Genomic DNA, 16,770 nt, shown 5'->3' with positions numbered 1-16,770 from the left:
AAAAGACATTTCTATATATGAAATTTGTTACCATGCTCACATTTCATTAAAGTTGCAACATCTGGACTCTTTCTGTTTTGTCATACCCAATTGCAGACCGCTACTACAGGGTATCAAAAAACTTTCCAACTTAGTTGATCTAACTTCTATCCCATGAGAGGTGGAAAAAGTCCAGTGTTTTAAATTGTTAAACTTCAAAAAAAAAATTTATTGCAATCAGCTTTGTAAATTATAGGCCATTTATAATTAAGAAACAAAAATATGTATCTTAATAATAAACAACTAGTGTCTTAACTCTTTGAATTTCCTGACTGGCTCTGCTGGCAGACACTTTTAAGTCCAAATATCTTCTCCTAGTAATGGCACAGGACAGGACAACAATTTTGGTTTATAAATCTAAAAACATGAGTGTATTAAAATGGAGGAGATTTCCTGCAGAATTTGAATAGGGAGAAATAGTCTTTTTTTTCCTTCCTCTTGAAGTTCAACATTTTTATTTTGAGGTAAAAATTCACAAAACATGAAATTAATCATGGACCACTTTAAAGTGTACAATTCAATGGCATTTAGTACATTTAAGATGTTGCATATCCATCATTTCTATTTAGTTCCAAAACATTCCTATTACCCCCAAAGAAACCCTGCATGCAGAGTAGTTTGGGTCATTTGGATCTCCTATTTACATTGACTCTGTAATTTCTCTTTGGAAAGGAATAAAAGAAGCTGAGTTTAATCATCAGCATAAGGATTTCATCTCCTTTCATTTCTTCTAGAGTTTGTTTGATTCACGAAACAACCCAGCTGAGATTCAAAACTGAAAAGAGGTTAGTCTTAACAAAATGAAACCAGGATTGAGAGTCCTAGAAGGAAGGAATCCCAAAAAGGGATTGATAAGAATATCAGAATTAGCTCACAATCTATTCAAGACCTATTCTCATCAGAAACCCAGATCTTACTTCTAAAACAGACAGTGCTCAATCATTTTTTTTTTTTTGGAAGAAAAAGAAAAATAAAGAAAGAATTCCTTGTACTTACCAGTTAGAAACATTCAGAAGATAGGAAACAAACACATTAAAAAAAAAAAAAAGATTACCAGCTCCTAAAAGTCAAATTCTGTTCTGGGGAAGGTAATGAATTGCTCTTTTAAGTACACTTACAACCTCTTTGAACCAGTGGCTTAGAGAATAAAAATCTCCAAATAAATGTCAGAGAAATATAATCAATGAGGCTTTAGGGTCTTTAGTATTCCTGATTTCTCAGTCTGACTGTGCTGTGGCTGAGGACAGAGCAGGGCATTATGGAGAAGGGAGGAAAGGCTGAATAAGAGTCTTCAATAAGATGCACCCACTTACTTACATCATAGACATGCAGGGGTACACAGGTAACACTGGAAAAATGAAAGAGCGGGCTACGAAATCCAACACTTCATAAATTTTGGTTCTTCTAAGATGGCTTGGGACACACATATGTATGTGGATACAGAGTTTTCAAGAGTTAGGTTTCATCCTTATGCTCAACACAAACCCTGGAGGTTACTGTCATTATTTTGTTCAATCAAAATTTCTACTTTCACAATTCATCAGCATGACAATCACTTTCTACCAGAGCTGTTTTTAAACATCTTTGGGCTCAACTGTCCCAAATTGCCCAGAACTCTAGTAGTTTTAGCACTAAAGATCCCAACTCCCCAATAATCCCTCAGTCTTGGACAAAATCAGGATGGTTTGTTATTCTACAGCTAGCCCTATGTTTGACCTTCAGATCTGTATTGCTGACCTGTCTAGAAGAGGATAGACAGGGGACTCGTTACAAAATTAGCTACTACAAAAATTTCCATCAAAAATTTCTGGCTATATCCTACTGCAGAGATGGTTTTAAAAAATAATCCAGTGATCCATTTCATTCACTAGGCAAGCAATGGTTTTATGCTTTGTGGGGATGACCTACCTAATGTATGGAAATTAAACCACACTTAGAAATTAGCTAGAATAAATACCACTACAGTAAAGTTCTAGAGGAGAGTGAAAAAGTTGGCTTAAAGATCAACATTCAGAAAACGAAGATCATGGCATCTGGTCCCATCACTTCATGGGAAATAAATGGGGAAACAGTGGAAACAGTGTCAGACTTTATTTTTGGGGGCTCTAAAATCACTGCAGATGGTGACTGCAGCCATGAAATTAAAGGATGCTTACTCCTTGGAAGGAAGGTTATGACAAACCTAGATAGCATATTCAAAAGCAGAAATATTACTTTGCCAACAAAGGTCCAGCTAGTCAAGGCTATGGTTTTTCCAGTGGTCACGTATGGATGTGAGAGTTGGACTGTGAAGAAAGCTGAGTGCTGAAGAATTGATGCTTTTGAACTGTGGTTTTGGAGAAGACTCTTGAGAGCCCCTTGGGCTGCAAGGAGGTCCAACCAGTCCATCCTAAAGGAGATCAGTCCTGGGATTTCTTTGGAAGGAATGATGCTAAAGCTGAAACTCCAATACTTTGGCCACCTCATGCAAAGAGTTGACTCATTGGAAAAGACTCTGATGCTGGGAGGGATTGGGGGCAGGAGGAAGAGGGGACGACAGAGGATGAGATGGCTGGATGGCATCACCGACTCGATGGACGTGAGTTTGAGTGAACTCCAGGAGTTGGTGATGGACAGGGAAGCCTGGCATGCTGCGATTCATGGGGTCGCAAAGAGTCGGACACCACTGAGTGACTGAACTGAACTGAAAATTCTAGAATATTGCTATTTTTCCTCCAATTTCCACAGATTAGAGCCTAATAAATATAGCATAATGTGACAGGCAGACATAACAGCATAAAATAAAAATCTCACATTTCTTTGGTGCTATTCAAAGACCTTGGAACTCGCACACTTTAGGCAAACTCTCCAGAGCTGGAGAAACGCCAAAAGCAGCACAGTCCTCAGAGGCCACACCCACAACACCAGAAAGTCTGGCCAAGGGAGGAGCCACTGGACTTCAACCTGTCCACTTGATCCAACGCCAAATACTCCAAGAAAACTAAAAGCCTTTAGTGCCTGTATCCACAAAACAGGATTTGCAGAGTCAAGACAAGAACTCATTTAATCAACTCGGGAACCCTAAACCTTCTCAACCCTATACAATGAAATGTAAGATAATTCCATCTCTGTTACCTGAAGCATTTCTACCTTTCTGAACAGTTCATCCTTTTTACTCTGTAGTAGGCAGAATAATGGGCTTCCCCCAGTGGCTCAGCAGTAAAAAATCTGCCTGCAATGCAGGAGACACAGGAGATGCGGGTTCGATCCCTGGATCTGGAAGATTCCCTGGAGGAAACCATGGCAACCTATTCCAGTATTCTTGCCTGGAGAATCCCATGAACAGAGGAGCCCAGTGGGCTACAGTCCATGGGCTAACAAAGAGTCAGACACAACTGAGCATGCATGCAGGCAGAATAATAGCCCTTAAATAGGTCCATGCCCTAATTCCTGGAACCTGTGAATATACAACCTTACATGGACAGAGGGACTTTGAAGATACGATTAAATTAAGGACCATGGGATGGGGAGAGTATCTTGAATTACCTAGATATGCCAAATCTTATTACATGGGTCCTTAAAGTCAAAGAACACTTCCTGGCTCAGTTCAGAAAAAGGAATTTGGGTGAAAGACACATGGAGATGCAAGGCTGTTGGCTTTGAAAATGGAGGAAGGGGACTCTAGAATTCTCTCCAGGATTCTTTCTCTCCTTTCCGCGAGAAAGGAACACAGTTCTTTAGACCAGTGAGATCTCTATAGAACCCAGTCTGCAGAACTGTAAAATAATAAACTTGTACTATTTTAATCCACAAAGTTTGTGATAACTTGTTATAGAAGCAAACAAGAAATGAATACATCTTCATCACTGCTGTTCAATTTGCATAACACTTTAGCAGTATTTTGTTTTAAGTCTCAATATTTGACCATTTCTTACCTACTGCTTAATTTGCATCTCTATACAGACATAAAAATTAGATTTGGTACTAGAACAAATATGCTCAAAATCCCTCCAACAATGCAAAACAATATTTTTTTTAAATGTCTGTTTAGTTTCTTTCTTTAGTTTGTTAGCAGAGATCAGTTATATAAGGAGTTTCTTTGCATAACTGAAACCAGTAATTATGTATGAAGCAAAAGTGCTTGTACAGAAGAGTGAAAAAGACAAATAACTTCTTTAAAGGTGTGTAAAGACACAACAGGCCTCAATGTGTCCTTAGGGCACTCTGGACACCAGACTGCTGGAAGGTGCCGCTGGCCTTTTGTGAGCCAAGGGCAGGATACCAAGGAATACAATGAAGAATTGCCCCATTCAACACACAGCAACTCCCATTGAGAAATACGCTTGAATTAATTTGAAACATTAAAGTACATTCATTAGTATGAAAGAAATCAACAGCAAATCAGATAAGAGAACATGAAGTACTTGTTTTAAAAGTCTTCATTATTAATAGTATTTGGTAGAAAGTAGGGATGGCTCAGCCCTCACCTGAAAGACATTAAACACTTCAAACAAAATCTCGTTATGGGGTAGCAAAAGCTATGCATGGTCTTAAAAGCACAAAACACATGTAGAGCTTCCTTCTAATAATCTCTAGACCAGAAATTCTCAATCCTGACTATACATTATAATCACCCGGGAGCTCTTAAAAACTGCAGATATTCAGACCTCTACCCCGAGGGATTCTGATTCAACTGGTCAGTACTTTCAAACACATCCCTGAAGATTCCGATGTGCACCCAGGACTGAGAACCACTGTTCTGTACCGTCCACAAGCAGTCTACTGGACACACCCATCTGGATGTGGCCACTCCACAGATTTGAATCTGTTCCTCTCTTCCTGTATCTGTAGCCCAGTTATCACCACCACTGAATCTTCCAAAAGAGAAACCTGGCAGTTTTTCTAGATGTCCTCCGTTCCTTCATCTCTATTTAGCAATTCTTACATATCCAGCCCATCATTCCCAACCCAAGATATATACTGGTCTCCCTTGCATGAGGCTTCTCTCTACTTCTTCTCCTAAGAAGATTCTGACACTAGTAAATACTAAATATTGGCTGAATGAGTAAATGGATGAATGGCCACCTTCAGTAAACTAAGGTTAAAAGTAGGTTTTATTTTTTATTTGCATTTTGCTGTAGCCAGTAATAGTTATGTAAATAAACAATCAAAAATCCAACAGCCATATTTAAGCCATTGCCATATGACCCAATGGGGAAAGAAGAGAAGTAGGTAGGGGTACAAAGAAACAATACTGGTCATGAGTCAATAACTATGAAAACTGAGTGACAGGGATATGGAGGTTCATATGCTATCCTCTCTATTTGGGTATATGCTTGAAATTTATCATAAGGAAGTTAAATTTTAAAATAGGGGGGAAAGTCCACATCAGGACGAAAGGTGGAACTATGTCTTGGTTGGAGAGGGCGAATACATTATCACCTGCCTCAGCAATATGGTGACCTTAGGGCTTCCCTTGTGGCTCAGCTGGTAAAGAATCTGCCTGCCAAGCGGAAGACCTGGGTTCAGTCTCTGGGTTGGGAAGATCCCCTGGAGAAAGGAAAGGCTACCCACTCCAGTACTCTGGCCTCGAGAATTCCATGGATGTATCCATGGTGTTGCAAAGAGACGGACACAACCGAGTAACTTTCACTCTTTTCAAGTCTATAGCTAGATTCACATGACTTTCGTCAGCTTCAAAAGCCAAGTCAGTTTCTTCAAGAAGAAACCCCACCAGTATTAAACAGACCTTTTATTGTTACTGTTGTTGCTGCTGGAAAAGCCCTTATAACATCAAAACCAGTTAAGAACAGGGTTTTCCCTACCCTTCTCCAGTCTAATTTACTCTGACATCTGTCTTTCATTATCCTCAATGGGTGACACCAGTTAATCATGTTGGTGCCATAGGGATACATTTTGTTAAGGCAGTCATCTCAAAGGGTCTCCAAATTCAGGTTTGGGCAAAGTGGGGAGGAGGGCAGGGGGAGTTCTGGTGAGAAATCTGATCTTTAATAACCATTAAGGAGAGTCTTTTCTTTCCCTTTTAAATCCCCTTCAACAATCAACATTGCTAAAGACTATAAATGTTTCTTCTTGATCAACATTTCATGTTAAATGCTTTCACCTATAGGCTTACTTAAGATGTTTTTTTCCTTTTAAAGTTCTTGTTAGATTTAAGATCCTAGAAGAAAATATTTCAGAATTCTTACCTCTTCAATTCCCAAAGCCTGAGGCTCACTGGCAGATCTGGCTGTTGAGAAAACATAGAGGAAAGTTTTATTAAAAACAGGAGAGACAACATGATACATTAAAGCTGAACAAGCAAATAAATGTTTCTGTAAATAGGGTTTGGTGGTGATGGCTAAATAGTAATGAAGGGTAGGGGGGTTCACAGGTTTACATTTCTGAGCCAAGAAACATTTTGTTAACTCCTTTTCTTTGAAGAAACAGATTTGTGAAAATATGAGTCCCTTTCTTTGTGAACATCCCCAGCCTACAAGAAAACACGAAAGTCAGCCTGGAGAACCTAGGGAAAGCAGAGTTCTTGGTGAGAGGCTGTATACAGGTGAGATGAAACAAACTTTGCTCCTGACCTAACTGGATTAGCTCCCAGCAGGACCAAAGTTTAGATATGCTCTTTTGTCAGGTATTAGGGACAGAGGTGGGGCTCCATTTGTGTGCATCTAGCCCTGTAAGAGGGTAGACTGAATAAGTTTATGGTTAAAAAACGTCTTTAGCATCCAAAGCAAAAGGCTATCTGGAAGTAGAAACACGGACTTCCCTAGTGGTCCAGTGATTAAGAATTTGCCATATTTAAATTACATTCATAACTGTGACATGGTTAATACTGTTAAAGGGAATAAATACTCAAAGAAGGAAAAAAAAAAAAAAAAAGAATTTGCCTTCTAACACAGGGAACGCCAGTATGATCCCTGGTCCAGGAAGATCCCACATGCTGCATAGCAATTAAGCCTATGAGCCACAACTATTGAGCCTGTGCTCTGGAGACCCGGAACCACACTACTGAGCCCGCATGCCTAGAGCCTGTGCTCCGCATCAAGAGAAGCCACCGTGGTGAGAAGCCCACTCAGGGCAACTAGAGAAAGCCCATGCACAGCAATGAAGACCCAGCACAGCCAAAATAATAATAAATAAAGAGGTAGAAATACCTATACCCCTAGCCACTAATGACCTTTGAAGATGTTCAGCAGCATTGGCCTAATTTTGCCAAGTGCGAGTGTGGTTCATATCAGACAAAGTTCCCATGTAGGGGAGCTTCTTTACTTCTGAAAAGATATCAAGCAGTCAGCTCAAAGGGAACTACCTAAGCCTTAAGGAATGCTCTATCATTCCTATTTTGTTATGTCTCAGAATTAAGAGGTATTTGGCATCTAGAGTATTATGACTGAGGGTGGAAATCACTTTCACATTGGGTCCTAAGACCAAATGAACATCAGTGTCTCTACAGATTGCCCACTGTTTGAGACTGACATGTGTGCTAAAATCTCAGCTCAAGTGCTCATGTTCCCAGATGACTATAAGGGACCATATGTTTTTAAATGAGCCAATGTTATTAGAAAACTATTATTTCATGATTAATGACACCAAAGGAAACAAAAACAAGCCAAGGGCAAAAAACAACCTATTTCCAGAGAATAAACCCTAGGGACAACAATGATTAGTGGGACTTGCAAAATTAGCCTTGAAGGGAGTTCTTCGTGTAGCACTCTCATAAGCTATTGTGAAGTGAAAGTCACTCAGTCGAGTCCGACTCTTTGTGACCCCATGGACTATACAGTCCATGGAATTCTCTAGGCCAGAATACTGGCGTGGGTAGCCTTTCCCCCTCCAGGGGACCTTCCCGCATTGCAGGCAGATTCTTTACCAGTTGAGCCACAAGGGCCCATTGTGCCAGATTCTTTACCAGCTAGCCACAAGGGAAACCTACAAACTACTGGGGGAGCATAAACTGGCACAATCTCTCTGGAAAGTAGTTGGGCACTATATCAAGATCTCAAATATGTTCTCAGCCATTGTCTTAGTGAGGTCACTCCTTAATGTGATCCCCCAAATGCTAAATATACACAATTATTACCAAGGTGTTAGAAGTAGCCTAAATATTAATAATACAAGCTATTAAGTAAAACAAAAAAACTACACACAATGGAACTTGGAAAGGATAAATACAAAAGATTTAAATGCTGAGGAAAATACACACGAAACAAACTTATGTGAAAAGAATACAAAATTATATATATAGTATGAACTCAGTTAATTTTCTAATATTTATATTATATATACATTTTCTAATATTTTCTTTAATATTTTTCATATATAATAGTCTCCTAGTATAACATATATAATATTTCCTAGTAAATATTATACATAATATCTTTCTGATACATATTTTTCTAGAAAAAGATTGGAAGGATCACATCAAAATGTTAACAGTGTATTGTCCTCCTTTATGCCCAGAAAATGTAAATATTAGAAGTTGCTAGATATGATTCAATATCTGCTTTCCTCCAATCTAAGCTAGACACATTTAAGACAACAGTAAGTGCTTTTCCCACCTTCCCTTGTGGCTAGGTATGTGGTCACGTGACAAAGTTCAAGGGGAAGGCTGCAAAAGTGATCCATGCAACTTCTGGGTCTTGCCCTCCCCTTTCCAACTTCCTTCCTTCCTACTGGTTACAGTGAGGTTTTTATGGCAAGAAGCCACGTTGGACCACAAAGCAAGGAAAACATGGTAGGAATGATGTAACAGTATGACAGAAGGAGCCTGGGTCCCTGGGAGACCTTGTCAAGGAGAGTTACCTTACCAGCCCTTGACCACACACTTGTGGACTGTTACGTGAAAGACAAATAACTTCTAACTTTTGTCAGTCACTGTGAAATCAGGTCTCTGTCACATGTAGTTCAACCAACAACTTGATTAATGGAAAGGGTCAGTCTTAGGTTATTTTTTACACTTTAAGTATTTTCGGAATTTTCAGTGAATTCCTTTCATCATCCGAAAAAAAGTTTAAGCATTGTTTACTAATCTTAAAAAAAATTAAGACAGCCTAGAATGAAGTTTGGATAACACGTGCCTTCTTCCTATATATGAAAAGAGAAATGAAATCTACAGTTTTGAGAAATAGTTATTACACCATATGCCAGGGAAAAATCATATACAAACTCCCTGCATTTGTGTCACCCTAACTGTATCAGAATAATGCACTAAGGATCCTTTAAATCTGTAATAATATTATGCCAGTGGCATTTGGCACCTTTTAGAGGCTCATTAAAGCCCTGTACATCTGCACACCAGACACTTCCCTGGTAGACCTTAGAGACTTACATGTAATTATATAGCAGATAAGGGACCTATTTCCCCCATCTTCCCAAGAGTATGCCAAATGGTCCTTTTCTCCCCTGTGAATCATAACACCTAACACTAGTATGATTAACTTATATTCAATAACAAAGGGAGGATTCCAGAGTTTCTTCATTTCCCTCTCAGGATGACTGAGCCAGCATGTTCTCAAGAAACCCTTAAACTCTCTCTTGCAATAGTCAAATTGAAGCTGATAATCAAAGCTCTGAATTCTCAGTTTCTCTCCCCCTCTTCCCTTTACAGGAACATAAGCAACCCAACTCCACAGGCCTGATAACCATGGTAACAACATGCGCTGTGATTATGAGTGTGTTTGTTTTTTAAAATGACTCACAGATTGTTCCTCTAGAAGCCCCAGACAAACAGGTTTCTGGCTGGTTTATAAAATCTATCCGAAGTTTCTTACAAATTTCTTGCTCTTTGTAGCACAACTGGTGTGATAGAGAGAGAGTCATCAAATCAATATGTCCTTTTCTTTAAGGATGAAAAGAAATCCCTCTTGGTTCCTTAAACACTGCAAGATTAATCAATTTAAAATTCGGGTTAATAATGAAATTAATTTGAGTTTGTACACTGGAGATAATGAATCTGTTCCTAATTTAAATAATTAAGGTATTTCATAATGCAGTTTTAGAGATCCAAATGTAATAATCAGATGAAAAAATCAGTAGTAAAAAATATCAAATAAAATAGCTTACATCTGTGTGTACATGTAAAATGCTTTAAAAGAATAAATGTCTTTTTTTATTATAATGAATTTTCTTTTCCTTAACAGTGTCTAATCATAACAATGTAACTTGATTCTAGGGTAAATGTAAGTCTTAGTACTGAAACGTTTCTAAACCAAGGTCTAAAATAAAGGTTCATTTTTAAAAAGCGAATATGAGAGAGTCCAACATTTGGAAGAACTGTAGACTACTTCCATTTATCAATACATGTTATTTAAGACCCTCTATGTACTCAGCACCATTGTTTATAACTGAACATTGCAATAGAGCTTAGGGAAGACTATTTTCCTACTGGAGACAAAGGCCACAGGCATGGTTTAGTCCCTTATCTTCTCTCAGAAGATCCTCTGTGTCACAAAGCACCATTCTGGATGAACTTTAAGTCAGAGGAACCATGACCCAGTGATCACATTGGGTCTAGAACTCACAGTCCTGACTTGGGCATCACAGGTGACTCTCTTCAAAGAAAAACAGATGTTGGCAAGATGTTGGTATACTGATTTTCCTCTGTTTGAAATGGAAATAAACCCTATTTTAAGAGAGATTTAAATAAATTTTATATATATCTATTTAAATTAAAATGTGAAGTATCCTAAGGCTTACTTATGGTATAATTTACCATACACACACACACACACACAATAGTTATTAAAAATTAATTTCTCCAAAGTGCTACATATTTTATGTACTGTTACCAATAATATTTTTTTCTCTAGATTTTGAAGGGATAACCAGACTGTACTGGTTAGGATAGGTTAGGTTAAACTGTCATAACTAACAACCCCCAAATCCTTTAAGAAAGAAAAACTCATTTCTCCTCTCTCTACACGTCCATGGTAGGTCAGTGGAGAGACCATTTCTGTTGCCTTTATTCTAAGAACCAGGCTGAAGGGCTCAGCCACTGTTTTTGTGCTTCTACCACTGTCAATTGCCAAGGAATGTACTCACATCCTGGCTCTTCTAAGCTTTTTCCTAGAGGTGACAAACATCACTTCTGCTCACGTTTCACTGGCCAGTGCAAGACACATGGCTACGTCGAACTAAAGTAGACAGAGATGTGTGTCTGTCATAAATTGGGAAGGAAAACTGGAAATATTTATGAGTAAGCACATGCATTGGTGAACAAATAACGCAAGCTTGAGACTATCACTTAAAGTCAAAACACTAACATCTGACTATGCCAGGGAAGAAGGCTTCCTTGCACCTGTGGCTCTTACTGGATCATAATTGTTTCTGCTAAAACCTGTCAAGAACCCCAAAGCTAGAATAAAAGATACTCGCCTCCATCTTTGTGGTAACAATAGTAATAAAATAATAGTTTTATTACTGTGGTAACAGTAATAAAAATAACAATAATAATAGCTACAATTCTGAATAGTTAATTACTATTTGTCAGGCACTATGTTAAATAAATGTTTTACCCACTATGTAATCTTCTCCTGACAATTTTGTAAAGTAGGTATTGTCATTTTATCCCAGTTTATAGATAAGGAAACAGAGGCACAAATAGTATAAGGAACTTGTCCAAGATATTCTGATTCCAAACCAATATTCTTTAACTATTATGATCTCCTGTGAATTAAGCCTTAGAATATTATTTTCTACACTATGGTATTTTGGGATTATTTTAAAACATAATAAAAAATCTTTTTTTCTTTTTGCTTAGAAATTTTCACTTTTATTTTTTTACTCAAATTTTTTACACAATTTTTCAAATTTTTGTTAGCTTAATTAAAAGAAAGTCTTGGGACTGCTCGATAATCAAGTTTCTGCCCCCAAAGGAAAAAATCATAATAAAACTATTAGTGAAATTAATGCTTATATACAGTAATGGTCTCTGAACACAACCACAATTCATGAAGTTTAAAAAATCTCAAAAGATCAGTTCAATTCTCCATCAAAGACTCTAAAATGACAGTTAATTTATTTTTCGTGTTTAAATTTTTTCACAATTTTTCTCATATGGCTCTGGGCAGATCGGATAAATACCCTTCTTAAACACAGCTCTGTTGGCAAAGCCTAGAAATCAACATTTACTTTCCTGTTTAAAAATGCAAATAGAAGAGCAGGAAGCACTCAATCATTTATTACAGAGAAGATATTCCCACCATTGACACTAACCTGTTACAATGATAACGAACAGAAAAACACCTACAGGCAAGCCGTCAAAACACTGTGATAGCAGCTCCACTGCAATTTCTCTTTTCACTGTTGTCGTCTTACAAACCCAGCCTCTGAAATGAAATCTCATGTGGGAAGTGAAGAAACCATGAAGAAAACGCAGTAATAATCGAACTGCATGTTGACTCTGGAGTTGGAAAGTGAAAACCCACTTTCAAAATAACTCATAATTAGAAATGTCAGAGATTATTCTCTCTCCCCTTACACACGCCATCATCAACAAAATGCATGGCTCTCTAGAGAAAACACGGTTTTCATTTAAGTCTGAAAGACAACATACACAGAACCCTTGGCCTCTCTTGGTCATTTCTTGGTCCAGGGTGGATTTTCTTTAGATCAAATTCATTATAATGACCAGTCAGCAGCACTCAATTTAATTATATATATATATAAAATTACAATGCAGAAATGCAGGACTGGTTGTCTAAACTAAATGCCATTCTTAATGCTTACCAGGACCTGTTGTAATTTCTTCTGGAATCATTTGTTTCGAAGGCGATTTTTTGCTTAGTCTCACAGCAGCCATTTTGTATTTTCTTTCAGGACTCTTTCTCTAATCTACCTAGATCATCACTATCAACAAAAACAAGCTTTTCATTTGTGTATACGTGTGTATGTGTTTGTTTTTCTGAAAAGAGAATGCATGGAAACACGGTTCAACTCAAAGTTGTGTGATCTTGATAATTTTAACCTTTTTGAGCCTTGATATCTTCATGTACAGGATGGAATTAATATAGCGGCAGACTCTGTTGACTGCCCACTCGATAATCATTCACCCTTCATCCTTGTTAACTGAGTCAGATCTTTTGTCTGGGGTCTGGTGACCATGCTCTTCAGAAAGGCAGGGCTGTGCCATGGCCTCATAAGAAAACAAATGAGCCAATTTCAGCAGTTCTGTTGGCCTTGCTCCTAATAGGGAAGGCACAGTGAATTGTGAAGGTGAATTCTGCCGTGGGCAGCTTTTCTGTAACATTAAGAAGAGGTATACGGGCACTTCACTGTGCCTCTAGTGAAATTGAAATCAGCCTATAACTCTGAAATTGTAGTGAGAGCCATCTCAGCACAGTGAAGACAGCTGGCCTCAGAAGACAAACCAACCTGCTCAGGATGTCAGAATAGGAGGAGAGAAAGATTTAAGGTTGCTAGGAACACTGTCCAGCTAGAATTAACACCAGAGTCACCCTCCTTTCAGGAGGTCCTCAATAAATGTCCTATTGTTCACACCGTTTTGGTAGGATATTCTTTCACCAGCATCCAAAAGTATCCTGATTGAAAAATATTGTTCTCATCTCATAGGATTACTTTAAAAGCTAATGGAGACATAGAAAACAAATTTATGGTTACCAAAGGGGAAAGGAGGCGGGGGAGGGATAAATTAGGAGTTTGGGATTAACAGATCTATGCTACTGTATAAAAATAAACAAGGTCCTACTGTATAGCACAGGGAACTATAATAAACCATAATGAAAAAGAATATGAAATATATATATGTATATCTTAACCACTTTGCTATACACCAGAAACTAACACAAGATTGTAAATCAACTATACTTCAACTTAAAGAAAAAGCTAGTGGAAAACAGTAACATATATAAAGTCTCCAGCACACAGAAGCTCAAACAGAACGCTCAGCAAATGCTAGTTCTCGACTTGATTCTTGAAACACACTGATCTTCACTCATCCGGACATGAGTAGTAGTCTTCCTGACTACTAAATCACTTTGGTCTAAATACAATCTCACCCACATATGCTCAACAGAGAAGCCAAGTGTTCTGCATTTGTAGTCCACCTAGTTCAGCTGGAAAGCTGCTTTCGGCAGAGGAAAGAGATTCTATAGATTCTTGCACAGGTGTGTGTGAAAAGGGCCACACTTCAGCTGGAAGTCCACCTCACCCTTATTTCAGAAAGATACCTGTACTCCCTGCTTGGGAACTCTCTCCCCAAAGCTGCTTACGTGGCTTACTCTTCACCATAATACAGGTCTCATTCAAATGTCATCTCAGAGAGGCCTTCAGGGATTACCCAACAAAAGTAAAACCGCCATGACTACACCATCATACGCACAATCTCTATCATTTAGTCAATTTCTGTTTTAATCCACCTCAGCACTTATCACTGCCTGGTATTTTCTTGTATTGTAATTTGTTTTTGTCAGTGGAGTCCAATCCTGGCTGATTCTGATTTAATTAGTCTGGGTTGAGGTTGGGCCACAGGTATTTTTTTTCAAAGTACCTCTCAGTGATTTCTAATGTGCAGCCAGATCTGAAAATCGCTGATTTACATGTTTCCTGGGTTTCTCCTGACACTACAGTGTAAATTCCAAGAAAACAAAGAACTGGCTTGTTTTGTTCATCCAAGTATCCTTGGCCCTCAAAGGACACAAGGCACACTGCAAACATTCAGTTAAGACTTGTGGACAGACTGACTAACTATATTGTAATTTCATCAGTATTTGTCTGTTTCCCCAGTAGTTTATGAGCTCCTAGAATATCTAGCCCTCTCTGCATCAAAAAGTAAGTGACCCATGAAAGTTCATTAAACAAATGATAAACTGCATTTGTGAACCCAAAGGCTTTCACTAAAAAAAAGAGGCAAAAACCTCACCAAATCCACAAATACATATGAGCTGATGAATGTGTTAATTAACTGGGAGGAATACTCTTACAGTATATATGTATATCCAATCACCATGATGAACACTTTAAATATCTTATAATTTTCTTTGACAATTACACTTCATTAAAACTGAAATTAAAACCAAACAAAAACCCAAGCTATATTCATGTGCTGTAAGGAAGACAAAGATGAAACTGGGTGTGGCTGCTATCCTCAAAGAGCTTGCTAAAGAAAAAAGAAAAATAGACTGCCATTGCCATTATATACACTAGAATGCACTAATTGCTGAGAGAAAAGAACAAAAGACTTCAGGGGAAGTAAAGGCTGCTTTTTATCGGGGAAGGAAGAAACCAAGGAAACTTCATGGAAGAAGTAGCATTTGAAATGAGTCTTACAGGATGAAAGGAATTTGGTGAGGCAGAGAAGCAAAACTATAGAGGTGAAGTGTAGAAGGAGAAGCAGGAAAGTTCTTCTAGGGAGAGGCAAGAAAACAACCAATCAGCCCATCTGGAGGTCAGGAGAACCAGAACAAAGACACCAACTGTCAACATGAGAAAGAGCAAATAGTATCAAGATATGTTTCCAATGACAATGCAAAGGTCTGAGCGACTGACTCCAACTTGATTGGCGAGGAAAATAATGGAATTGAGTTTTCCTAATTGAGGGACTAAGAGAATGGGGTGTCATTAATAATCATGGAATCAGGTGAAGAACTGGTTCTGAGTGGGGAAAGGCAATGGCAAACACTGATTCTGGTCTCAGTTTCAGTGGGTTGCGTGTTCTGGCAAGTTCATGAGGTGCTTGATGTGCAAATTTACAGTAAGTTAGAGGTCAGGATGCAGAATTAGATTTGGAAGTGCTCTCCACCCCTGTGACAATGACAGAGATCTTAGAAAAGGATTTGATAAAGGAAGAGGGAGAAATTAAGTGGCAGAAGAATCAAATCTTGAGAACACTCATATTTGAGGTGCAGAACTTGGAGTTAATGGCAAAGTCGGGAACCTTCAGAGAGGCATGAAGTGTGGTAGAATATACCACCCCAAAATATGTCTCTTTGGCATAAGAATTATTTTGAGCAGATTATTTTGGGAAATAGGAGAAATTATGAAAACAGACTAGATGTTACGTTTTTGTAAGGGAAATTTACATTTATAAAGGAAATCTTCATTTGTAAGACGGCCTCCCTCTCTGGTCCTAGGAAAGAAAGATAATTAACTTGATAGAGACTCTAGTCAAAGGACTAGCACCAACTTAAATATGCATATCAACTTTTAACTCTTATTTACCTCAGTTTTCCTGGCCACCTCCCCACAACTGACCTCCTCCACTGCTCCCTCTCAATTTTGTCTTTAGCTCAAGGTGGTATTTAGGCCTGAGTTCTAAATTGCTTCTGACAGCTACTCATTCTTCCTTGGTACCTCCCATGTATAGATGAGGTATTCAAGTTAATAAATGTCTGTTTGCTTTTCCCTTATCAACCTTTGGTTACAGGCTTCCTAGAACTGAGAAGGGCGAAGGGAAAACTATCTTTCTTCCCCTACAGGTAGGAAGAAAACAAAGTTAGCAAAGGTTACCAAAGTCAAAGGGAAGCTTTGTTGGCAACAGGTTTATTTAAATTTTATAGTGTAAACTGACTTCCCTGGTGGCTCAGACCGTAAAGCGTCTGTCTACAATGAGGGAGACCCAGGTTCGATCCCTGGGTGGGGAAGATCTCCTGGAGAAGGAAATAGCAACCCACTCCAGTATTCTTGCCTGGGAAATCTCATGGACGGAGGAGCCCTGGGGACCCCCCGACAGTTCATGGGGTTGCAAAGAGTCGGACACGACTGAGCGACTTCACTCTCACT

General features: G+C 38.5%; 1 protein-coding gene across 4 annotated transcripts in view; it reads right to left on the bottom strand.

The window, feature by feature from the left end:
• The window catches only part of GNG2 (G protein subunit gamma 2), a 129,432-nt gene that overhangs the window by 104,422 nt on the left and 8,240 nt on the right, over positions 1 to 16,770 (bottom strand). For 3 of the 4 annotated variants that reach the window (XM_061430980.1, XM_061430982.1, XM_061430981.1), the window contains exon 2: positions 6,228 to 6,268. The exons of the other annotated variant lie outside the window; for it this stretch is intronic. The gene's annotated coding sequence lies outside the window, so the exon portion shown is untranslated. The remainder of the gene's footprint in view (positions 1 to 6,227; positions 6,269 to 16,770) is intronic. 4 annotated transcript variants of the gene reach the window in all.

The sequence above is a fragment of the Bos javanicus genome, chromosome 10 (genome assembly GCF_032452875.1).
Source record: "Bos javanicus breed banteng chromosome 10, ARS-OSU_banteng_1.0, whole genome shotgun sequence".
NCBI classification, from domain to species: Eukaryota; Metazoa; Chordata; class Mammalia; order Artiodactyla; family Bovidae; genus Bos; species Bos javanicus.
Note: the sequence above shows the minus strand (reverse complement) of the source record. Positions and strands in the feature narration are given on the sequence as shown.